The 25,607-nt window shown below is 44.6% G+C and overlaps 1 protein-coding gene across 1 annotated transcript in view; it reads left to right on the forward strand.

Annotated features, from left to right (window-relative positions):
* Positions 1 to 5,904: 5,904 nt before the first annotated feature.
* The window catches only part of LOC126168284 (uncharacterized), a 76,055-nt gene continuing 56,352 nt past the window's right edge, over positions 5,905 to 25,607 (forward strand). Inside the window, exon 1 of the mRNA XM_049920543.1 lies at positions 5,905 to 6,172. The gene's annotated coding sequence lies outside the window, so the exon portion shown is untranslated. The remainder of the gene's footprint in view (positions 6,173 to 25,607) is intronic.

Consider the following 25,607-nt stretch of genomic DNA (forward strand, 5'->3'; position numbering starts at 1 on the left):
AAACTCAAGGCTCCGGCGGGTGAATTGCACTCTCTCACGTACCAATGCGAGGCTGGCTCGTTTCTTGATTCTTTTAGCTGCTGCAGAATCGATGTGATGCATAACCTTAGCAAAATTTGGAACAACATTCTCGGAACGACATCTCTTTAGAAAGGCAAGAGTACTTAGCAAACGACATCTACAGTGGCGCAACTTTTCAAATTTCTTCATGCTGCGATACATCTCCTCCCCGTAAAGGTGTATGATGTGATTCTTGAGTTTCTCCCGGCGTATTTGATAATCAAAATATCCACGGGTATGCTGCCGGTCTATAGTGTCCAACGGGCACAATATTTCGGCGATCAAACATGTCGCCATCATCAGGTGAACTGACGGACTGAGCTCCTGTGAACGTACCGGCACGGAGATCCGTACGCTATGGCTGCTCAGAGGAACTGGGTTCGGTCGCGGCGGCGGCCGATTTAAATACCCTCCGCCCGCGACGCGCTCCCTCCGCCGTCCGCGCCCAGCGCCACGGTCGCGCGGTGGAACAGATTGCGACGGCGTCTGAGATGACGTCGGTGTGATGGCTCTGTCCGCCGTGGTCGTCACAACTATACGTCTGCTCGATTTACTCTTGATTAACCCGATCGCTGGTTCCCAAGCCTTGCTAAGATTATAGCCACAGTCCCGGTTTATGAGGTCGTCATTGGTGCGAATTTCGATGGCCTCTCTAACAACGCTGTCCCAGTATCTCGACGTCTGTACCAGAATCCTCGTGCGGTCATACTCCATGGCGTGATTTTCCGACAAACAATGTTCAGCGACCGCCGACTTGCTCGGATACATCAGTCGAGTGTGCCTCTGGTGTTCACGGCATCGATCCTCGACGGTACGCATCGTCTGACCAATATACGACTTGCCACATTGACACAGAATCTGGTACACGCCGGCCATCCTCAAACCGAGGTCATCTTTGGCGCTCCCCACCAGTGCACGAGTTTTATTTGGAGGACGAAACACAGTTCCGACCCGGTGTTTCTTCAGAATGCGGGCGATTTTCCCCGAGAGTGCGCCTGTGTATGGAATAAATGCAGTGCCTACCTCCTCCCTCGTGACTTCATCCATCTCAACAGGTTGTGCTGCAGTGGTTGGGCGGAGAGCACGTTGAATCTGCCACTCTGAGTACCCATTTTCTCGAAATACAGTTCTCAGATGTTCCAATTCCTGGGGTAGACTCTCTGCGTCAGAGATAGTGCGCGCCCTATGTACTAGAGTTTTAAGTACCCCATTCCTCTGTGAAGGGTGGTGGCAGCTGTCTGCATGCAAATACAGATCAGTGTGCGTAGCCTTCCGATACACCCCATGACCAAGGGTGCCGTCAGCCCTTCTCTTGACCAAGACGTCAAGGAAAGGTAATTTACCCTCCGTTTCAGTATCCATAGTGAATTTGATGTTGGGGTGTATGGAGTTTAGATGTGTAAGGAAGTCAAGGAGTTTATCCATACCATGTGGCCAGATGACGAACGTGTCGTCCACGTAACGGAAAAAGCAAGTAGGTTTCCATACGGATGACGACAGGGCTTCCTCTTCGAAGTTCTCCATGTACAAATTCGCTACCACCGGTGAGAGTGGGCTACCCATGGCGACTCCCTCCGTTTGTTCGTAGTATTCTCCATTAAAAAGAAAATACGTGGAAGTCAAGACATGCCTAAAAAGTTCAGTGGTCTTCTCATCAAACTTCTGACTAATCAATTCTAGTGACTCTCGCAGGGGTACCCTCGTAAACAAGGAAACGACATCAAAACTCACCATGATATCTGACTCATCCAACCTGAAGCTATCAAGGCGTTTAACAAAATCCACGGAATTACGGATGTGATGAGGGCATTTACCCACATAAGGACTTAATATTCCCGTCAGGTATTTGGCCAACAAATATGTAGGTGCCCTGATGTTGCTGATGTTTATCTCACAGGAATTACTCAAACTACATTTGCAACTGGCTAGTAAGTTCACTTCTTGTTCCTGGGATTGGATTGATGGTGTCACCTGGGTGTCAGCTGATTCCGCCCATAAGAAGGCTACAGGACGTCAAACAGCTAAGTTCTCACGTCTCCTTGACAAACCATCCCTGCAGGTTCCGTGCAAGACTGTCATCAATTTGAGTGGAATGGTGTTGAGTGATGATGCGGTCTCGGTTTTGCAGAGAGGTCTCAACTTCGCTCCCACCCCCAAGTTCACTCCGGTCGCAGAAATTGTTAGTGCTGTTGAACAGGTTGCAGCTCGACTTCCGCCAGAATCAGCCGAGGAAATAAGTCGTGAAACTTGTCGTGCGTTGACGAAATCCAAGCCGATGAAGTCAAATATCAGCAGTAAAGAGAGGGCGGCCATTCGTGATCTGAGGGAGCGCTCTGAAATTGTTGTCTTACCAGCTGACAAAGGCAATGCTACAGTTGTTGTCTCCCATAAGGACTACACTGGTAATATGCAGAGCCTGCTAAATGACGATTCCTACCGGAAGATCAGCGTTGACCCTACAAAGAAGGTGGAGAACAAGACGAGGGCGCTTCTCAAAGACGCAGATTTACCGGAGGGTGACGCTAAGAAATTGTTACCCCAAGGTCCGGTACTGCCTAGACTATATGGACTCCCGAAGGTTCACAAAGAGGGGGTACCATTACACCCCATTGTCAGCAACATCAGGGCACCTACATATTTGTTGGCCAAATACCTGACGGGAATATTAAGTCCTTATGTGGGTAAATGCCCTCATCACATCCGTAATTCCGTGGATTTTGTTAAACGCCTTGATAGCTTCAGGTTGGATGAGTCAGATATCATGGTGAGTTTTGATGTCGTTTCCTTGTTTACGAGGGTACCCCTGCGAGAGTCACTAGAATTGATTAGTCAGAAGTTTGATGAGAAGACCACTGAACTTTTTAGGCATGTCTTGACTTCCACGTATTTTCTTTTTAATGGAGAATACTACGAACAAACGGAGGGAGTCGCCATGGGTAGCCCACTCTCACCGGTGGTAGCGAATTTGTACATGGAGAACTTCGAAGAGGAAGCCCTGTCGTCATCCGTATGGAAACCTACTTGCTTTTTCCGTTACGTGGACGACACGTTCGTCATCTGGCCACATGGTATGGATAAACTCCTTGACTTCCTTACACATCTAAACTCCATACACCCCAACATCAAATTCATTATGGAGACTGAAACGGAGGGTAAATTACCTTTCCTTGACGTCTTGGTCAAGAGAAGGGCTGATGGCACCCTTGGTCATGGGGTGTATCGGAAGGCTACGCACACTGATCTGTATTTGCATGCAGACAGCTGCCTCCACCCTTCACAGAGGAATGGGGTACTTAAAACTCTAGTACATAGGGCGCGCACTATCTCTGACGCAGAGAGTCTACCCCAGGAATTGGAACATCTGAGAACTGTATTTCGAAAAAATGGGTACTCAGAGTGGCAGATTCAACGTGCTCTCCGCCCAACCACTGCAGCACAACCTGTTGAGATGGATGAAGTCACGAGGGAGGAGGTAGGCACTGCATTTATTCCATACACAGGCGCACTCTCGGGGAAAATCGCCCGCATTCTGAAGAAACACCGGGTCGGAACTGTGTTTTGTCCTCCAAATAAAACTCGTGCACTGGTGGGGAGCGCCAAAGATGACCTCGGTTTGAGGATGGCCGGCGTGTACCAGATTCCGTGTCAATGTGGCAAGTCGTATATTGGTCAGACGATGCGTACCGTCGAGGATCGATGCCGTGAACACCAGAGGCACACTCGACTGATGTATCCGAGCAAGTCGGCGGTCGCTGAACATTGTTTGTCGGAAAATCACGCCATGGAGTATGACCGCACGAGGATTCTGGTACAGACGTCGAGATACTGGGACAGCGTTGTTAGAGAGGCCATCGAAATTCGCACCAATGACGACCTCATAAACCGGGACTGTGGCTATAATCTTAGCAAGGCTTGGGAACCAGCGATCGGGTTAATCAAGAGTAAATCGAGCAGACGTATAGTTGTGACGACCACGGCGGACAGAGCCATCACACCGACGTCATCTCAGACGCCGTCGCAATCTGTTCCACCGCGCGACCGTGGCGCTGGGCGCGGACGGCGGAGGGAGCGCGCCGCGGGCGGAGGGTATTTAAATCGGCCGCCGTCGCGACCGAACCCAGTTCCTCTGAGCAGCCATAGCGTACGGATCTCCGTGCCGGTACGTTCACAGGAGCTCAGTCCGTCAGTTCACCTGATGATGGCGACATGTTTGATCGCCGAAATATTGTGCCCGTTGGACACTATAGACCGGCAGCATACCCGTGGATATTTTGATTAGTCACTTCGTTTGTTCGGCATTTAATTCTTGATCAATAGTCTTGATTGTTTCATCTGAATACTGCCGTCTGGTTCTCAAACTGATTAAAATGTGGTAAAGAGTTTTTATCTGTTATTCAAATATGTAAACAGGGATTGAATTGTTTATTTGCAACCTACTTGGTAAATCATTACCGCCTCTCATAAACAAATGAAATATTAAATTTTCCTCTGTCAAGCAATGTTTTTTGCAGGACAAAATTTTCGTCTTTGTCTATTACCTTTTTTTCTTTATTGTTATTTGTATACCTGTACAAATCAGGCAGGCTGGCAGCGGCACACTACGCCGCTCTTCAGCCATAATGTTCACAAAAGCATAAGAACGAAGAATGATAATGAACATAGTGACGGACAAAAGAGAGAGGTCACAGAGACACAAAAAACACGGAGTCGTTCACATGTGACGATAACAACACTGAAAACACGTTGACACGGCGCACAGAACACTGATGAATCCGACGGCACAAGTGAACGGAGTAGCGGGATGGCGGACACCAAAAACACTAAACGTCGTCACACACACGAGACACAGAAGGCGATGATCTCCAGCGCGCGAAAGTTCACTATGCGTGTGCGAGTCCGGGGACCTGCCAAGAGAGGAGGAGGAGAAAGGGGAGTGGGAGAGCGAGAGGGGAGAGCAGGGATGCCACGGGCAGTGGAGAGAGGGGGGTGGGAGGAAGGGGTAGGGGAAGCCCGGGGGAAGAGCGGTGGAGGGAGGGGACGGTGGAAAAGGAAAGAGAACGGAAGAGAAGAGAAGGGAGGGAGGGTGCCTAAAGAAAAGGACACCGGAAGTGGGGGGTGGGGCAGGATCAAAGTTGATAGGAGGGGTAGATGGAGGGGACGAGGACATCATCAGGGAGGGGGAGCTGGCGGAAGCCCCCTTGGGAGAGGGTAAGGAGGGTGGAGAGATGGAGACCGGGTGGGACGTGGGAATACGGCCGCGGCAGCGGGCGGGGGTGAGAGAGGATCGGGGAGATAAGCGGGTGAGGAGGATCGAGTTTACGGGAGGTGTACAGGATCCGTATCCTTTCCAGGAAAAGGAGGAGGTGAGGGAAGGGGATGAGATCGTACAGGATTCGCGTAGGGGAGGGGAGACGGATGCGATAGGCGAGGCGGAGAGCATGGCGTTCAAGGATTTGGAGGGATTTATAAAAGGTAGGGGGGGCTATTACCTTTACTTAAAAATTGACATAAATGTTTCTCACATCCACGCGTACTGTATGAGAACGCGTGTTGTAAATTTGTTCAAACGCAGTAGGCGTTTGTGGAGTGGTAGGATTTAATTTTGTTTCCTCCACCGTTTCACGAAAATGTGAAATTAATGCAGAGCCATAGCTTATTGTTTCAGCTACTTCGTAGTTTCTTGCGTATTCCTTGAGCTCGCGGCGCGCGAGTCAAATATCTCGTGATCGTTCGAACATGCTCGATACTGTATGGAGCGCTGCGGCGAATCGGGGAATATCGAGCCTGTCCGAATGCGAATATCGTTTTTCCAGCCCTAGTGAATACACTACACCATGACGTCACTATGCTGTGAATCGAACGTGAATAATACACCTTGTTTTAATTCAGATTTTGGAACTTTTCTTGTGGAAACATTTTCCGTTTTTGAAGAGGTGGGACACTGTTCTGGTCGGAGGACGCATTGGCTATCGATGTATTGTATGTGTCGTAATGTCGTTCGATAAGAAATTTTGAAAATATGGCGTGGTGATGTTTTGGACATGTGACAATGAAAATTTGCTGCTGTGTAGAAGTTATAAGCCGTTACGTCAGTTTGAGTTCCTTTACAAAAGTAAGTTCCTTGCGTATCTTTTCTGGTTGAGGTATTTGGGCATGTCAGATTGTGAAGTGCTCCAGTAGAGGATTGGTTATGGCTGTATGAAAATTAATGATTATGGAAAGAGCTGCTTTTCCTGTAGGAGACCATATGATTTGCAGATAGGAAAATATGAATCAGTTTTGAACACTACCAATTCTCAAATACATCTGCAGTATAATTTGCTTCTTCACATGAAAATATGTCGACTGTTTTGAAGAGGTACTCATTGCTTGTGAACACATGTTGTATAGCCGTAGTGTTTTACATAATGTTGATGTGTAGATATCGTTATCGTACAGATTGTTATTTACTAACTGCGTTGTCTTATTTCCAAGTTTCCTTAATTGATCTCGTACAATGTTTTACGGTTTCAGGACAGTACTCGTGTCTGCCACGTGTGTCTATACGATTATTACCTCAAATTACTGGCACGTAGTGTTAGTGTAGTATGATACAGAAAGGAACTATAGGCGATTTCGCCTTCCACCCATGTTATCATTCTCATCTCTTAGGATTCCCCTGTGTAGGTGAAGCTGTAAAATTTAGTTTCCATCCTTTATGCTGTTTCTGTAGACTTTCATGAAGTGTTTTTCCTAAAAAGTGACTCGTATTCTGTTATGACGGTAAGACTGCTCATGCACTAGACTGGTGCAAACAACAGAAGGATACTTATCACGCTTCCCCAAGTCGAATTTTACGCTCTTGTATATCAGAATACCTAGACAAGGGCACAAAGGAGTTTTACAGGGTAAGGTCTGCCATGACTTTATTGTTTGTTTTCCTTGTAGAGAATTCTCTTTGAATCCCAACATCACTGCAACTGGTAATAGTTACCTATGTTATGCCTCCTCCCGTGTTTTAACCTTCTGCAAAACATATATACATGTTTTGGTACCTTATAGGTACCAATAACATCATCTTAATTTATCTTACAGTAATGATAATGTATGAGAGCCTTAAACATGGAACAGATGTTGCCAATGACAAAAACAGGTGTTGCCAATGCTACATATCAAGTTCATACAAAACCAGCTTTATTTGGTTATTCACAAATGTTTCCTTCTCTGAATCAAACTGTCACCAATCTATAGTGAATTCAATTGACACGTAAACCTGTCGGTTACTGTTATTGAGGACTAAATTTATTAAAACGTTTTCCTTAATAGGAAGTTGTTTGTTGTTTTGAAGACTGATTGCATTCAACTCTTCATGCTATTCTCTCATCGGGTCGACAGAAGCGTCCGATCCCACGCTTCGGCTTTGACCCGTGACATAGGGGTGTTGTCGTGCGCGACGTATTGACGGCGCGGAGTTTGGTTTGAGTGTGGCTGTCTCCAGTTCTGTTTTATCTTATTTTGTTTACTTTTCTGATCTGTTTGTTCTATCTCGTGAGATTTTTTTTAAAATTTAAAAATGCTTATTACTTATTTTAATTATTTGTTTCCTCCAATTTCTGTTTTAGTTTATTATATTTATCTTTCTGATCTGTTCGTTCTATCACGTGAGATTTTTTTAAAAAAAAGACAAAAAACACTAATCAGCTACTGAATCATCTTTATCTTCTATGGGTTGCAGGGGTTACGACCCCTGGGGAGGTGGGTGGGTATTCATGCATGGCTGTCTTCACTTACACGTTGTAGCTACGCAAGGCATCTAAATTTGTTGATATTTAGTTTGCCCCCCCCTCCCCCACCCAAAACACCCCATTTCCCGCGCTTATCCCGTTAGTGTCATTAGGCTTCTTGTGAAAAGTGTGTTTGTTTGTTTTTGTTTCCGCCATATTTGTGACGTCATGGGTCAAAGCAGACGGGCGGGATCGGACGCTTCCGTATTTCCCTCTCATCAGCTGCACTGTTGTTTTCCCAGACAGTGTCCTCAGGATTTATATGTAGTCCTAAAGGCATTGTAGCAGATGTGCAATTGACAGAATATCTTTATCTTCTAAGATTCCCTGGGCTACCTACAGACCATTCACCAAATACCCCAAGCAGGTAAAGCAATACAAAACATACAGGACACATGTTATATACTCTTAACATCAGGGTAAGGAAGTAATAGTCTGCTGAGTATCTTGCCATGTGAAGATACTGGGAAATGAGCAAGCAGACACAACAAGGGATGCATGCAAGGGAAGTAAGGTACTTCCCTGTGCTATACCCATAAGTGCTATTACGTTGTTGAGGAAGAAAGTTAGGTGCAAGGAGAATGTGTGCTTGAGGTAGAAAATAACAAATTAAGGCTGGTGAAGCCCACAGTTTTGCAATGGAAAACATGATTCCAGGCTCGCAGATAGGAAGAAGTGGCTGCAACATGACAGAAAAGGACATCAACCTTAGACACAGAAGACCTTCTCCAGCAGGGTCACCCACCAGTGTGTAGTGCTTACAGTGTACCTATGTCAGAGCACCATCTCGTACTTTTTTGCATTTAACATTCTGATATAAGGACAGCAATTATTCTTGATTATGATTTGTCCACTGTTTTAAGTAACAATGAGGCAACTTGTTTGTTTTCTCAGGACCCCTTCTCAAACTATAAGGCAGGTTATTTTAATGTATCTCGGAGTGGCTGGTTCACTTCATTTGTCAGTGATCAAGCCATATGTAACTATCTGAATCAGATTTACAATTTTGACTGTGTCCATGTCTCCTTTAATACATATTGTGAAACTGAGATTTGGGTTTTTATTTAAGCAGTCTTAATATCCATGAATAGTACTGCTACCCAATATTTACTTCTCACAGTGGTTGGTTTGTATGCGGTCAGCGAGCCACATTGACCAGGGAATAATTTTTAGCACTTCCATAAGGTAATTCTCATTTTATTTAGTATTTCATGTCATGGTGGTATTCTAGTTTTGTTTCAGTGTGAGGAAAGGACATGAATGTGTATGTAACATACTAATCCTTGCACATTTTTATTACCTGTTTTAATGCATTGATAAGAAACCATGGTCTTCTTTCTGACTGCAAACAATCTTTCAAGTTTGTATTAGGTTGGTGCGTAAGTTCGTAGTGGTTTTGTTTTGCATGTTGATATTCCAGCTGCTGTGGGTTTATTTATTGTCATTTTTATTTGTAGTTTATTGTTGCTACTTGAGTTTACATATTCTCATTTTGTCATTTGGAAATAGTGAATGGGGTGGAACTAGAAAAATGAGTGTCAAGTGGAGAAATCGGAACATTTCTGACATATTATGTTCCTAGAGCTCAGTAGAGGGGTGACAGCAGCAGAGGCAGCCAGAGACATTTGCTTCATTATGGGGATAATGCCATGGGACAGAGCATGGCAAACCCCCCAGGGGGTTCACAACTCTTTTGTGGACACGTGCGTAGCGAGCACGGGACCCCGAGCTAATGTGGCCCTCCTTCCTTTCCGGGCTGCATACCTTCCCTTTCCTCATCCCTCCCCCTCCCCCATCTTCGCCCCCCCCCCCCCCATCTCTGGCTCTTTCCTTCCCTTTCTCCCCCTCTGGGAGTATGGTTTGTGCCTACGTCCGGAGACGGACGCTCTAAACTGTTACAAATTCCTTGCTTTCTATACTTGCAAGTCTTCGTCCTTCCTGTGTCCTTCTCTTTTCCTTCCCGCTTCTCTCTGCACTTTTCTCCGCTGCGGCGATTGAGACCCCTCTTCTCTTTTTTCCTTTCCCTTTCTCTTTTTTCCTCCCTGTGCGTGTCTGAAGGCCGACCCACACACTTCCATGCGTAGCCGGTGACGGGGGTAACGTGTAATTCCCTGCCCCGGGTAGACAGATAGGACACGTACGTACCCCCTGGTAACGGCCAGGCCCAGGGAGGGGTGATTACCTGTGCTGATACCTTCCGAAAGTGCCGATTGGTCCCTCCGTCCGTTTGTCGGGAGGTGTGACCTGAGGTGTGAACAATCACCTAAGGCGGGAGTGCCCTCAGTGAGGGCCCCCACAAGGGAGGAGCGCGCCATCGGAGACGCTGGTAATCATGGGGGATTCTTCCGCAATGGTTTCCTCACCTTCCACTATGTCTGCTCACAAACGAAAGTTCACTGAGTCTCAGCCACAGACAGTTCTTCCATCGTTGCCACAGTTCCTTGTTGTTTCTCGGTCTGACGAAGGTCACGACTTCTCCACGGTCAACCCTTTCATTATTCAGAAAGGTGTCGACGCAATTGCAGGTCCTGTAAAGTCTTGTTCCAGATTACGGAATGGCACCCTGTTGTTAGAAACAGTCAGTGCCCTCCAGGCACAAAAATTGCTGCGTACTTCTCTGCTCCACACCTTCCCTGTCCGGGTGGAACCGCACCATACCTTAAATTCCTCGCGTGGAGTCGTTTATACACGCTCCCTCGATGGATTGTCTGACGAAGAAATTCAGCACTACCTGTCTGACCAGGGCGTAACGGCTGTTCATAGAGTTATGAAAAGGGTTGACATGAACATCATTCCAACCCGCACTGTCTTCTTGACATTTGACAAAGTTCAACTCCCATCGAAAATCAAAGCAGGCTATGAAATAATTTCCGTTCGCCCTTATGTCCCAAACCCTACGCGTTGCTATCGGTGTCAGCGGTTCAATCACACCAACCAGTCCTGTTCCAATCCGCCCAAATGTGTTACGTGTGGCAAGGATGCCCATGAGGGTGCTTGTCCAACTCCATCCCCTCGCTGCATCAACTGTATCTGTGACCACGCTGCTTCCTCTCGAGATTGCCCCATTTTTAAGGACGAAAAGCTCATCCAGGAAATAAGAGTGAAGGAAAAGGTGTCGACCTTTGCTGCTCGAAAATTATTCGCCAGTCGACAGCCCACCGTGCCTCAGGCAGGAAAATACAGCACTGTCCTTGCTTCTCCTCGGCCAACAAAGGAGGCGGCCACGCAGACTTGCGACCTCACTTTTAGTGCCACGGTCGTCAGATCGGCCAGCGCAAAGATCGCCCGTTCAACCTCACCACTTTCTCCTGTCCACTCTATGGCTCACCCTTCATCGGGTTCTACTAAATCTCGAGCCCCAAAGTCCGTCACCAAGCCTTCCAAAAAAGAGCATACTCATGAAGAGTTTTTACGTACTGCAACTTCCCAACCATCGGTTCCTCCTTCATCTAAACATCATACTTCTAAGAAGGCTACAAAGAAACCCAGTTCCTCTCCTTCTCCGCCAAGGCGTGTCCCATCTACAGCACCACCTGGTGGAAATCGCCCTCGGCCGTCTTCTGTGTCGCCGAGGCGCACTGCTGGTGGCCGGTCAACCGGTCGATCGCTGGTGGCAGGAGCTGCTCCTGACCAACCTATGGATCAGGATCTTCTGCCTTCGGCTGAATGCCATTCCATGCTGTCGGTCGCTAGCTCCGAGCAGTCTTTGAGTTGATAGCACCTTTGGTCACATTCCTCCATTTTCTGTTCACCCCATGTCCATTATCCACTAGAATATCCGCGGCATTCGAGCCAATAGGGATGAATTGTCGATCCTCTTACGATCCTACTCGCCGGTCATCTTCTGTCTTCAGGAAACAGTTGCGTCCCCATGACCGCTTTGTTCTCCCTCATTTTCAGTCCGTCCGATATGATCTCCCCTCTGTTGAAGGCACTCCAGCCCATGGAGGACTCATGATTCTTCTCCATGATACTCTCCATTATCACCCAATCCCCTTAAACACTTCCTTCCAAGCTGTCGCCGTCCGTCTTTCCCTTTCCGGATACACGTTCTCCCTTTGTACTGTATACATTCCATCGTCCACACCAATGGCACGAGCTGATCTCCTTCATCTTCTTGGTCAGCTTCCACCCCCCTATTTGCTGGTTGGGGACTTCAGTGCCCACCACCCGCTTTGGGGATCTCCACATCCTTGTCCACGTGGCTCCCTATTGCTAGACGTCTTCCACCAAGCGGATCTAGTTTGCCTCCACACTGGGGTCCCTACATTTTTGTCTGCCTCCACGACAAATTTATCTCATTTGGACCTTGCGGTCGGTACTGTTCCGCTGGCTCGGCGCTTCGAATGGTTCGCCCTTGATGATACACACTCGAGTGACCACTTTCCATGTGTCCTTAGACTGCAGCCTCAACTGCCATATATGCGTCCGAGACGCTGGAAGTTTGCCCAGGCCGACTGGACACTTTTTTCGTCTCTAGCGACCTTCGATGACCGTCACTTTCCCAGCGTTGACGATGAGGTCACACACGTTACCGACGTTATTCTTACAGCTGCGGAACGTTCAATACCACGCACCTCCGAATTGCCCCGGCGCCCCCCAGTTCCTTGGTGGAACGAGGCATGCCGTGACGCAATACGCGAGCGGCGACGTGCTCTCCGCGTTTTCCGCCACCATCCTACTTTGGCCAACTGTATCCGCTATAAGCAGTTCCGTGCGCGATGCCGTCGCGTCATCCGCGATAGCAAGAAGGCAAGCTGGAAATTCTTTATTAGCTCATTTAACACCTTCACTCCCTCCTCGGAAGTTTGGAGTCGGCTTCGACGGTTCTCAGGCGCGCCTAGTTTCTCCCCGGTCTCTGGGCTCACTGTCGCGCATGATACATTCGTGGACCCCGTCGCAATCTCTAACTCGTTGGGTCAGCACTTTGCTGAGATTTCGAGCTCTTCCAATTACCCGCCAGCGTTTCTCCCGAAGAAACGTGCAGCGGAAGTGCGACCTCTTGCTTTCTCCTCTCAAAATTGCGAAAGCTATAATACTGTTTTCTCCATGCGGGAACTCCAACATGCACTCTCTTCTTCTCGCTCCTCCGCCCCAGGACCGGATGGTATCCACGTCCAAATGTTGCTGCATTTATCAACCCATTGTCTGCATTACCTCCTTCGCCTTTATAATCGAATTTGGACCGACAGTACTTTTCCCAGACGATGGCGGGAAGCTATCGTCGTTCCCGTTCCGAAACCTGGAAAGGACAAACATCTCCCCTCTAGCTATCGCCCCATTTCTCTCACAAGTAGTGTCTGTAAGGTTTTGGAGCGTGTGGTGAATTACCGTCTAGCGTGGTGGCTGGAGTCCCGCAGTCTTTTAACACCTGCCCAATGCGCATTCCGACATCATCGTTCTGCCGTTGACCATCTTGTTGCTCTCTCCACTTATATCATGAACAATTTTCTCCGGAAACGCCAAACAGTAGCAATATTTTTTGATCTGGAGAGAGCATACGATACCTGTTGGATGACGGGCATCCTCCGCACACTGTTCTCTTGGGGCTTTCGAGGTCGGCTGCCCCTTTTTCTTCGCGAATTTATGGCAGAGCGCACATTTAGGGTGCGGGTGAACACTACTCTCTCCCGTACTTTCTCCCAAGAAAACGGGGTACCCCAGGGCTCCGTGCTGAGTGTTGTACTGTTTGCCATTGCCATCAATCCAATTATGGATTGTCTCCTTCCTGATGTCTCGGGCTCCCTCTTTGTGGACGATTTTGCGATCTACTACAGCTCTCAACGGACCAGCCTTCTTGAACGGTGTCTTCAAGGATGTCTCGATCGCCTCCACTCTTGGAGCATCAAAACTGGCTTCTGTTTCTCTCCCTGTAAGACCGTTTTTGTTAATTTTTGGCGACGTAAGGAGTTTCTTCCACCCTCCTTACATCTAGGACCTGTCAACCTTCCGTTTTCAGACGTCGCTAAATTCTTGGGTCTTATGTTTGACAGAAAACTCTGCTGGTCCTCCCACATTTCGTATCTTTCGGCTCGCTGTCTGCGATCCCTCAACACCCTTCGTGTCCTGAATGGTACCTCCTGGGGAGCGGACCGAGTGGTCCTTCTCCGCCTCTGTCGCGCCTTAGTGCGCTCGAAATTGGACTATGGAAGCATAGTCTACTCCTCTGCTCGGCCGTCTATTCTTCGGCGTCTCGACTCTATCCACCACCATGGATTACGTTTAGTGTCTGGAGCTTTTTACACCAGCTCTGTGGAAAGTCTTTATGCTGAGACTGCTGAACCTCCGCTGTCCAATCGGCGAGCAGTCCTTCTGAGTCGTTATGCCAGCCATCTGTCATCCATGCCTGCTAATCCAGCCCATGATATATTTTTCGACGCCTCCTTTGATGTAGGGTATGCAGGCCGCCCCTCCTCCCTACTACCACCGGGAGTCCGCTTCCGTCAACTGCTCCATTCTCTTCCCTTCTGCTTTCCTAAAACCTTCTTGACAACTTGGGGTACAGCACCGCCTTGGCTCCGTCCCCGGATCTGCCTGCTCCGTGACCTTTGTCGATTTCCCAAGGATGGTACCCCTTCACTTGTTTATCGTCGGGCATTTGCTGCTCTCTGTGCACAAATGACGGAAGCCACATTTATTTACACCGATGGCTCAAAAACGTCGTTAGGTGTAGGGAGTGCCTATGATGTTGGCGACACCCCAAATCACTTTCGGCTTCCCGACCAGTGTTCGGTCTATACTGCGGAGCTTTACGCTGTTCTCCAGGCTGTCCACTACATCCGCCGCCATCAGCGGATACAGTACGTTATCTGCTCCGATTCTCTCAGCTCTCTCCTCAGTCTACAAGCTCTTTACCCTGTGCACCCTCTGGTCCACCGGATTCAGGACTGTCTGCGCTTGCTCCACCTGGGGGGCGTCTCGGTGGCGTTCCTCTGGCTCCCGGGACCCGTTGGTATCTGCAGAAATGAGGCGGCCGATATTGCAGCCAAGGCTGCAGTCTCTCTTCTTCGGCCAGCAATTCAATCGCTTCCCGTCGCCGATCTCCGGAACGTTTTAAGTCGTCGTGTTGTTCATTTGTGGCGCGCGCACTGGTCGACACTTCCCCAAAATAAATTGCGGGACATAAAAACTCTTCCTTGTGCTTGGACCTCTTCCTCCTGAACGTGTCGTCGGGAGGAGGTAATTTTAACTAGACTCCGGATAGGGCACTGTCTTTTTAGCCATCGACATCTTTTAAGCGGCGATCCTCTCCCACTCTGTCCCCACTGCTCTCAGTTGTAGACGGTAAGACACCTTTTAATTGAGTGCCTCTATTTTACTCCGTTACGCGCCCGTCTACAGCTGTCACCTGATATATCGTCAATTTTAGCAGATGACACGCGATCGGTCGATCGCGTTCTAGAGTTCATTCGTGCCAGTGAAATGACGTCAGTCATTTGAAGTTTTTTTTGGGGTACCCAACCCCTTTCTGTAATGGATTTTTAAGCCTTCCTTCTGCTTTTAGTTTCTCCAATTTTATGACTTTCGTTCCCACTGCTGCTGGTTTCTATTTTAGGTTTTTTACTGTTTCTTAAGTCCCGGACCGGGTGCTAATGACCTTAGCAGTTTTGCGCCCTAAAACCACAAAAAAAAAAAAAGGGCATGGCAAGAAAATAGTTTTCTCATTGTCAGTAGGATCACTTTGAGATTAGTGACTCTCCACTTTCACGAAGACCTTTAGGGTTTGATGAAGATTGTGTAAACACATTAATCCCAATGATCCACATCAGTGTACTCAAGAACTGGCAGATGTGAAGAACTGCGGTCATTTCACCACCGTGCAACATTTGCATGCAATAGGGAAGGTTCAAAAGTCGGGCTTATGGGTACCATGTGCTCCGAGCCAAAATCATAAAAACCAGCATGTGCCATATGTGCATGTCTGCAACTGGTTCATGAACAACACTGACTATTCCCATCCTGTATTGTCACTGGTGATGAGACAGTGTCTCTTTATGCGAACATAAGAGAAAGAAAGGAATGGTTGATGCGTGCATCCACAAAAGATAATGATATGCATTCATGGCAAACGTTTACTGTATGGTGTGCTATGAATTGTTTCCCCGAGGTGTAACCATCACTGCTCTCATTTATTATCCACAACTGAGTAGTCTTGAAGTTGTACTGCAAGAACAATGACCAAAAAGACTGTATGAAGTGAACCTACTCCACAATAATGCCTGCCCGCATTCTGCTAGACTGACAAAAAGCACTATACAGAAGTTCATTTGGAAAGTCAGACTGCACTTAGGCCTACCTTATTCACCTGATCGTGCGCCCTCAGATTTCACCTTTTTCACTTTCTTTCGAACAACCTTCCGGGAACTTCCTTTCCGGGTGAAAATGCGCTGTGAACATGGCTTGATGACTCCTTTGCTTCAAAATCACACGATTTCTACAGTTACACAATCGAAAAGTTACCCCAACCTTGGAAGTCTTTTCTAAACAGTGAAGGATAATATATTATTGGTGACTAAAGTCTATGTTGTGTGTATCTGCTGTGTGTTGTAAATTTAGGGAAAACTGCTGTGAACTTGTGCCCCCAGTAAGATTGATTATGAGGAAAAACTTTATTTTTGCATAGTATTTAATTTATATTCCGCGATTTATATTCTATTTCATTGAGTGCCCTGAAATCATCATCATCAAAAACTTCACCATATTAATGTAATAATTCGCCAAAATAGAGGGCAGATTCCCACTTAAATTTGCTTCTAAGCTCTCATCGCAATATAAAATGCACTCAGTTAACATGTGCAGTATAGTGATTTGTATGCCACAGGCATTGCAAACTGGGAGGTGATCTTACCTGTGTCTGAAGCCATGTATTAGGGAACAGTCCTCCATTTGGAGGCAGCTCAGGTATACTTCATCCTGTCAGACTGACTAGTAAAATGTGTGCAACAACCAAATAATTGTCTTAATCAAGTCAGTTTATTGTCCCTCATTGTCAGCCACTCCCCTTCCCCACAGTTACAAAACTGAACAGCAAAATGATAGCACGCAGTTGAATGGCACATTGTTTCGTGTCATGTTTGCAGCAGGTCTCCTTGGCTGCTTAGTTTCCTTGCTCAGTTTCCCAGATTCCCTTATGCCTTGGTAACCAGCAGGATGGTGGGTGTCCAATTTGTTTTGTGTCTCCTTCCCATGGGTCCATTTGTTGCAATGCTGGTATGGCACCAATGGAACTGGAGCAAATGAAGTTTTGCTTTGCAAATACCTCATCTGCTCTATTGTCTTTAAGATTCCATATAACTCTGCAGTAAATATTAAACCTTGAGTACACGATGGTCTGGGAACATAACTGAACAGTTCAGGGGAATCTCCTTGCCTCAGTGTACATATTTTGAAATCCTGATAGCTCTCTGAAATATTGTAAAACAAAGATTTACAGGTTAAATGTGGAATGCAAGTCTTTCTTAAAATTTGTCATGTCTAAAATAATTCTGAACCTCCTGGGAAGATATGGTGGAGATCTGCTCCAACCTCGGTATAAAACTTTAAAATTAGCCACACTTGCTTCTAAAAGGAGCCTGATTATCAAACACTTGGATCACAAGACGCAAAAGAATTAAAGATATTAGCTGCCAGTGGTCATTGATTTGTATCAACGGGGCAAGTTGAAAATCTTTGCTGAACTGGGATTAGAACCTGGGTCTCCTGCTTACTAGGTTAATGCACTGACCACAATGCCATCTGGTCACAGTGGTAACCACAACTTTCACGATCTATCCAATCGTGCCTCCTGTCAGACCGAAAGTCTTAACCTTATACCACACACTATTGTTATAGTGCCCCTACCCGTTAGCCTCATTACTTGCAGCATCCGCCAATTCCTGGAAGATTTCAAGTGTGGTATGTGCCTGCACTGAAGAGGTCATTGGTTGTCATCACCTATAAACTGTCTGCTCCGATAGCTGAGTGGTCAACATGATGGATTGCCATCCTATGGGCCCAGGTTCGATTCCTGGCTGGGTCGGAGATTTTCTCCACTCAGGGACTGGGTGTTGTGTTGTCTACTTCATCATTTCATTCCCATCCAACCCGCAGGTCGCCCAATGTGGCATAGAATGTAATAAGACCTGCACCAAGGTGGCAGGACCTGATTCGCAAGGGGAGCCTCCCGGCCAATGACTCCAAACACTCATTTCCATTTCATCACCTACAAACTTGTATCACAGTTACTGGAATACTGTAATACAGATTCCCTGTTTCATTTGATAAAGAGGGAACCTTGCGGTATAAAAATGTTCCTGTATTCCCTAGGTGGGAGGCTACAACAGAAATTCTGAAAAACCACAATTGACAGTTCCACTCAAAGCATAACTTTGTGTGTGTGTGTTTGTTTGTTTTAGTGTAAATTAGTGAAGATGTGAGTGGAGAGTAAACAGAGATGTAAGTGGAAGGGAAGGGATTAGGAGCTGTAGTTCAAATTTGGGAGGTGGGGGGAGTAACGATTATAGGAAAGAAACTAAGAGGAGATGGTGGAAACACATTTTTAAATATCATGCCAAATTATTAATTACATAAATAAGGTAATTTAGCATTAATACAGCTTTTGTAGCCACGATTCTGATTGTGTGTTTGACTTCCTAAAATTTTCGTTGTTTATTTCCAAGTAGAGAGAAAAAGTTTCAAAGTTCTCTCAAAAGTCGATAAATGCAGAGATAGAAGTTAAAAATTTTGTTAATATACACATTCAAATTGGTTTTTCCTTTTTTAACACTAATTACAAAGATTTTGATAAGCAGAAATGCAAAACACCAACAAATGGCATTGAAATACAACACAAAATATTGACTACAACAATTCTAAACTGGAAATTTAATGTCCACTTTCAACAATGTTCTTACAAAACTTTTCTGCAACTTCTGATATGTTAAAAAGCTTTGTAAGTTTAAAGCATAGTTTTTCTTTTCCTTGCTGACTATGTTCTTTTTTTCCTAGGTGACTGTTTTCCATACTTCCTATCTGCAGTTTCTGGATTTCCATACCTCATCCTGTACATGACTTCCATTCTTTGCATCTTATACTGAGAACAAGATCCTCTTCTTAGACTTTTCATCACTCGCTGAGCAGTTATTCTGAAAGGTACCTTAGATTGTAGGGATTTTAGTGGAGTTGACTTGAGAGCCTTTGCTTCCCAATCTTTATTTAATATTTTGGCAACACCGTGTAGTTGCAGTATTTTATAGTATTCCATCATTGAAAGAATATCTTCCTTTTTGTGGTATCTTCATCCACTCTACCAAACACACCTTTGACCGTGAAAAGGAAGATAATATATGAGCTTATTAGTTTTTCTGCTTTCTTCCAAAAATAATATATGAGCTTATTAGTTTTTTCTGCTTTCTTCCATGTAGGCCTTTAGTATGAACATCATTACAGTATTTTTATGTTGACTGGTACAGGAGTCCTCAAAGCTTCTAAGCTAATCCAATAGAGCAGAGGCTACTTGGTTGCACCTTTCAGGTGTTTCAAGCCATGTCTTTCCCTTGTCTGTGCTTGGGAATGAGTCTTAATACACAAATTGTGTAATCCAACCTACTGAGAGCTTTGGTATCGACTGATACTGTTGTACATCAAAGCACACTTTAATCACATTTGGATTTTTCTCTTTTGTTATTGGACAGAACTTTTTTGCATGAAGTTTGTACAACCTATGGTTTGTTAATAATTGATACTTTTTCTCCAGATCTTGTTACTGTTGAGACTCTGTCTTGGGACATCCTGGTTTTGCTTGAAATGCTGTGGCATGTGCAGGTACTGTCTGGCCATTTTTTTCCTTATGCTGTACTTTGTTGACACGATCCTTCCTTTTTGCTTCTTTCTTCATATTCCTTCCCCCATCGGAGCCGGCTTGAGCTGTGCAATAAACAGAAGTTAATGTTGTATAAACCAATTTATTTCTGTTGTTGGTTCTGGCAGCAGTTGTCATTGACAGTGATGTTGTACATTGTTATCTTTGGGAGGGGGGGGGGGGGGTGTACTCTTCTGTGGGGGTGTGGGTGGTCATATGTGTTATAATAATTAGTGGTCATTTAAGAGTGTGTAGTTTGCTGTGTTGATTTGATCATTTATGAATTATTTATTTTCTGTTGTGTTTTTCTGAGTGTGGTAATTTTCTTTTACGGTGAGGTGTTTCCCCCCCCCCCCCCCCCATATGATTTCCATGTGTGTGTTCCTGGTGGTAATTTTATGTTGGTGTAAGTGTAAAATTCAAATGATTTGCTCTCCGCTTCTATGCTCTTACATTTCCTTTGTATCTAGTGTCAAATGTTCTCCTGGTATGAACCATTCGTCTTTTGTCATATCTATTACATTTCAGTTGCTATAATTCTGATTTGTGATAGAGATCAATTTCTTGTATTATTTCTGGAAAGTACTTTTGAATTGAATTGCTGGTTTGGTGAGCTATTTTGTATCTTGTTTTTAGAAAATATTGGACATTCTATTGGTGCATTTGTGGTTGTACATCAGTATGTACTGTGTGCACCAATAACAAAATCAAGAAAGAAAAGACCAAACACCCAGCTGTCACCAACACAAGGACAGAACGACACACAAACAGACACACAAGAAACAGGAGCAACACAAACTGAGAAAGAAACAAAAACCCAAGGTGGTGCCCAATGACATGCAGCCACACACACACAGAATATCTATTTATTTATGTATTTATTTATTTATTTAATTTTTTATATAATAGCAAGTCATAAAAATAGCTGGGCAAACCAATAATTCAGTTCAGAAGTACTTTCAAAAAGGAGTAGGAAAAACTGATCTACATGGGAAGTCAAGAATATACCAACTGAAATGTAATACATGTGATGGGAGATACATAGGTCAAACCAGGACATCATATGGCACTGAATGTAAAGAACATGTAAGAGAATGGAAGTAGAGGACAAATCATTCAACTTTTGCTGAACACTTACACCAACACTAACATAAAATTATCACCAGAGACACAGACATGAAATACAAATTCGGTTTTACAGAGAGTAGTCATCGGCATTGGCCCTTACTTAGCTTGCGTTTATTGTGAATATCTCCCCCAGTGCAAATTCCCAAGCAACTGGAAAAAGTGCAAGTTATTCCCATATACGTTAAAAAAAGAAAAAAAAATAGTCGTTCTGGTGGTCTTCAGTCCAAAGATTGGTTTGACGCAATCCTCCTTGCTACTTAATTCTGTGCAAGCCTTCTCATCTCCACATAAGTACTGCAACTTACATCTTTCCTGTATTTATCTCTTGGTCTTCTGGTACAGCCGCCCCTTTCCCCTGTCCCTCCAGAACTAAATTGGTGATCCCTTGATGTCTCGGAAAGTATCCTATCAACTGATCCCTCCTTCTAGTTGTGCTGCAAATTTGTTTTATTCCCAGTTCTATTCAGTACCTCCCTAATAGTTACGTGTCCTACCCATTGAATCTGTAGCATTCTTTTGTAGCACCACATTTCAAAAACTTCCATTCTGTTCTTGTTGAAACTGTTTATCATCAATGTTTCATTTCCATACATTCCTACACTCCATACAAATACTTTCAGAAAAGACTTCCTAACACTTAAATCTGTATTTGATGTTTCTTCATAAGTGCTTTTCTTACCGTTGTCAGTCCACATTTTGTATTCTCTCTGATTTGGCTATCATCAGTTATTCTGCTGCCCAAATAACAAAAGTCATCTAGTATTTTCAGAGTCTTGTTTTCTAATCTAATTCCATAACACGATTTAATTTGACTACATTCCATTATCCTTGTTTTCCTTTTGTTGATGTTCATCTTACAGCCTCTTTCAACATACTGTACATTCTATTCAACTTCTCTTCCAAGTCCTTCGGTGTCTCTGACAGAATTGCTCGTGGTCTAGTGGCAAGCGTTGCTACCTCTAGATCATGGGCTCCCAGGTTCAATTCCACTTAGGTCGGGGATTTTTTCCACCTGGGAACTGGGTGTTTGTATTGTTCTCATCATCATTTGGGAAGTGATGAGATTGCAACTGGAAAGATAGGGAACTTGTACGGGCGCTGATGACCATGATGTTGAGTGCCCCACAAACCAGAATCATCATCTGACAGAATTACAATGTCATTGGCAAACCTCAAAGTTTTTATTTCTTCTGCCAGAACTACTCCAGATTTTCCATTGGTTTCGTTTACTGCTTATTCAGTGTACATAGTGAATAACACCTGGTGTAGGCTGCAACCATGTCTCACTCCCTTCTCAACCACTGCTTCTCTTTCAGCCTTCTTGACTCTTTAGAACTACCATCTCGTTACTGTACAAGTTGTATATCGCCCAGTGTATTGCCCCTGCTACCTGCAGAATTTCAAATAGAATAGTCCAGTCAACATTGTAAAAAGCTTTCTATAAGTCTACAAATCCTGTAAACGTAGGTTTGCCTTTCCTTAATCTAATTTATAACATACGTTGTTGGGTTAGTACTACCTTGGGTATCCCTACATTTCCCCGGAATCCAAACTGACGTTTGCAAGGTCAGTTTCTGCCAGATTTTCCATTCTTCTGTAAAGAATTCATCTTAGTATCTTGTGACTGGATTATTAAACTAGCAGTTCAGTAATATTTACGCCTGTTGGCAACTGCTTTTTTTGTTATTGGAGTTTTACGTTCTTGTTGAAGTTTGGGGGTATTTCACCTGTCACACATCTTGCGTGCCAAATGGAAGAGTTTAGCCATGGCTGGCTTTCCCAAGGGTATCAGTAGTTCCGAAGAAATGTCATCTCTTCCCAGAGCCTTGTTTTGACTTCCAGTGCTGTATCAAATTCTTCTTGCAGTATCATATCTTCCATCTCGTCTTCATCTATTCCCTCTTGCATTTCTATAACATTGTCTTAAAGTTCATCTCCTTTGTATAGACCCTCTGTATATTCCTTCCACTTTTTAGTTTTCCCTTCTTTGCTTAGGACTGGTTTTCAATCTGAGCTGTTGGTACACATCTACTTCCGTTTTCTGGAGAGGCCCTTATATTCTGGAGGTAAAACAGTCCCCCATTCGGATATACGGGCAGGTACTACTCAAGACAGATGTCATTACCAGGAGAAAGAAAACTGGCGTTCTATGGATCGGACCGTGGAATGTCGGATCCCTTAATCGGGCAGGTAGGTTAGAAAATTTAAAAAGGGAAATGGATAGGTTAAAGCTAGATATAGTGGGAATTAGTGAAGTTCGGTGGCAGGAGGAACAAGACTTTTGGTCAGGTGAATACTGGGTTATAAATACAAAATCAAATAGGGGTAATGCAGGAGTAGGTTTGATAATGAATAAAAAAATAGAAGTGAGGGTAAGCTACTACAAACAGCATAGTGAACGCATTATTGTGGCCAAGATAGACATGAAGCCCACACCTACTACAGTAGTAAAAGTTTATGAAATGTATGATGAGATAAAAGAAATTATTCAGGTAGTGAAAGGAGACGAAAATTTAATAGTCATGGGTGACTGGAATTCGAGAGTAGGAAAAGGGACAGAAGGAAACATAGTAGGTGAATATGGGTTGGGGGTAAGAAATGAAAGAGGAAGCCGTCTGCTAGAATTTTGCACAGAGCATAACTTAATCATAGCTAACACTTGGTTCAAGATCATGAAAGAAGGTTGCATACATGGAAGAATCCTGGAGATACTAGAAGGTATCAGATAGATCATATAATGGTAAGACAGAGATTTAGGAACGAGGTTTTAAATTGTAAGACATTTCCAGGGGCAGATGTGGACTCTGACGACAATCTATTGGTTATGGACTGTAGATTAAAACTGAAGAAACTGCAAAAAGGTAGGGATTTAAGGAGGTGCACCTGGATAAACTGCAAGAACCAGAGGTTGTACAGAGTTTCAGAGAGAGCATTGGGGAATGATTGACAAATACAGGGGAAAGAAATACAGTAGAAGAAGAATGGGTAGCTTTGAGAGATGAAGTAGTGAAGGCAGCAGAGGATCAAGTAGGTAAAAAGACGAGAACTAGTAGAAATCCTTGGGTAACAGAAGAAATATTGAATTTAATTGATGAAAGGAGAAAATATAAAAAATGCAGTAAATAAAGCAGGCAAAAAGGAATACAAATGTCAAAACTGAGATCGACCGGAAATGTAAAATGGCTAAGCAGGGATGGCTAGAGGACAAATGTAAGGATGTAGAGGCGTATCTCACTAGGGGTAAGATAGATACTGCCTACAGGAAAATTAAAGAGGCCTTTGGAGAAAAGAGAACCACTTGTATGAATATCAAGATGTCAGATGGAAACCCAGTTCTAAGCAAAGAAGGGAAAGCAGAAAGGTGGAAGGAGTATATAGTGGGTCTATACAAGGGTGATTTACTTGAGGACAATATTATGGAAATGGAAGAGGATGTAGATGAAGATGAAATGGGAGATACGATACTGCGTGAAGAGTTTGACAGAGCACTGAAAGACCTGAGTCGAAACAAGGCCCTGGGAGTAGACAACATTCCTTTAGAACTACTGACGGCCTTGAGAGGCAGTAATGACAAAACTCTACCATCTGGTGAGCAAGATGTATGAGACAGGCGAAATAACCTCAGATTTCAAGAAGAATATAACAATTGCACCCCAAAGAAAGCAGGTGTCGACAGATGTGAAAATTACCAAACTATCAGTTTAATAAGTCATAGCTGCAAAATACTAATGCAAATTCTTTACAGACGAATGGAAAAACTGGTAGAAGTCGACCTCGGGGAAGATAAGTTTGGATTCCGTAGAAATGTTGGAACACGTGAGGCAATACTGACCTTACAACTTATCTTAGAAGAAAGATTAAGGAAATGCAAACCTACGTTTCTAGCATTTGTAGACTTAGAGAAAGCTTTTGACTGGAATACTCTCTTTCAAATTCTGAAGGTGGCAGGGGTAAAACACAGGGAGCGAAAGGCTGTTTACAATTTGTACAGAAACCAGATGGCAGTTATAAGAGTTGAGGGACATAAAGGGAAGCAGTGGTTGGGAAGGGAGTGAGACAGGGTTGTAGCCTCTCCCCGATGTTACTCATCTGTATATTGAGCATGCAGTAAAGGAAACAAAAGAAAAATTCGGAGTAGGTATTAAAATCCATGGAGGAGAAATAAAAACTTTGAGGTTCGCCCATGACATTGTAATTCTGTCAGAGACAGCAAAGGACTTGGAAGAGCAGTTGAACGGAATGGACAGTGTCTTGAAAGGAGGGTATAAACTAATGAGGAGGTATTGAATAGAATTGGGGAGAAGAGGAATTTGTGGCACAACTGGACATGAAGAAGGGACCAGTTGGTAGGACATGTTCTGAGGCATTAAGGGATCACAAATTTAGCATTAGAGGGCAGCGTGGAGGGTAATAATTGTAGAGAGAGACCAAGAGATGAATACACTAAGCAGATTCAGAAGCATGTAGGTTTCAGTAAGTACTGGGAGATGAAGCAGCTTGCACAGGATAGAGAAGCATGGAGAACTGCATCAAACCAGTCTCAGGACTGAAGACAACAACAACAACAGGTACTATCTATCTTTCCCAAAGTGAGATATGCTTCTAAATTCTTATATTTGTCCTCTAGCCTGGATGACTGACTGATCTTGCCTTGTAACATTAACCAAAATGGCCTTGCTGTGCTGGTACTCCGAACAGCTGAAAGCAAGAGGGAACTACAGCTGTAATTTTTCTGAGGGCATGCAGCTTTACTATATGGTTAAATGATGATGCTGTCCACTTGGGTAAAATATTCCGGAGGTAAAACAGTCCCCCTT

Source organism: Schistocerca cancellata, chromosome 1 (genome assembly GCF_023864275.1).
Source record: "Schistocerca cancellata isolate TAMUIC-IGC-003103 chromosome 1, iqSchCanc2.1, whole genome shotgun sequence".
Taxonomy (NCBI): domain Eukaryota; kingdom Metazoa; phylum Arthropoda; class Insecta; order Orthoptera; family Acrididae; genus Schistocerca; species Schistocerca cancellata.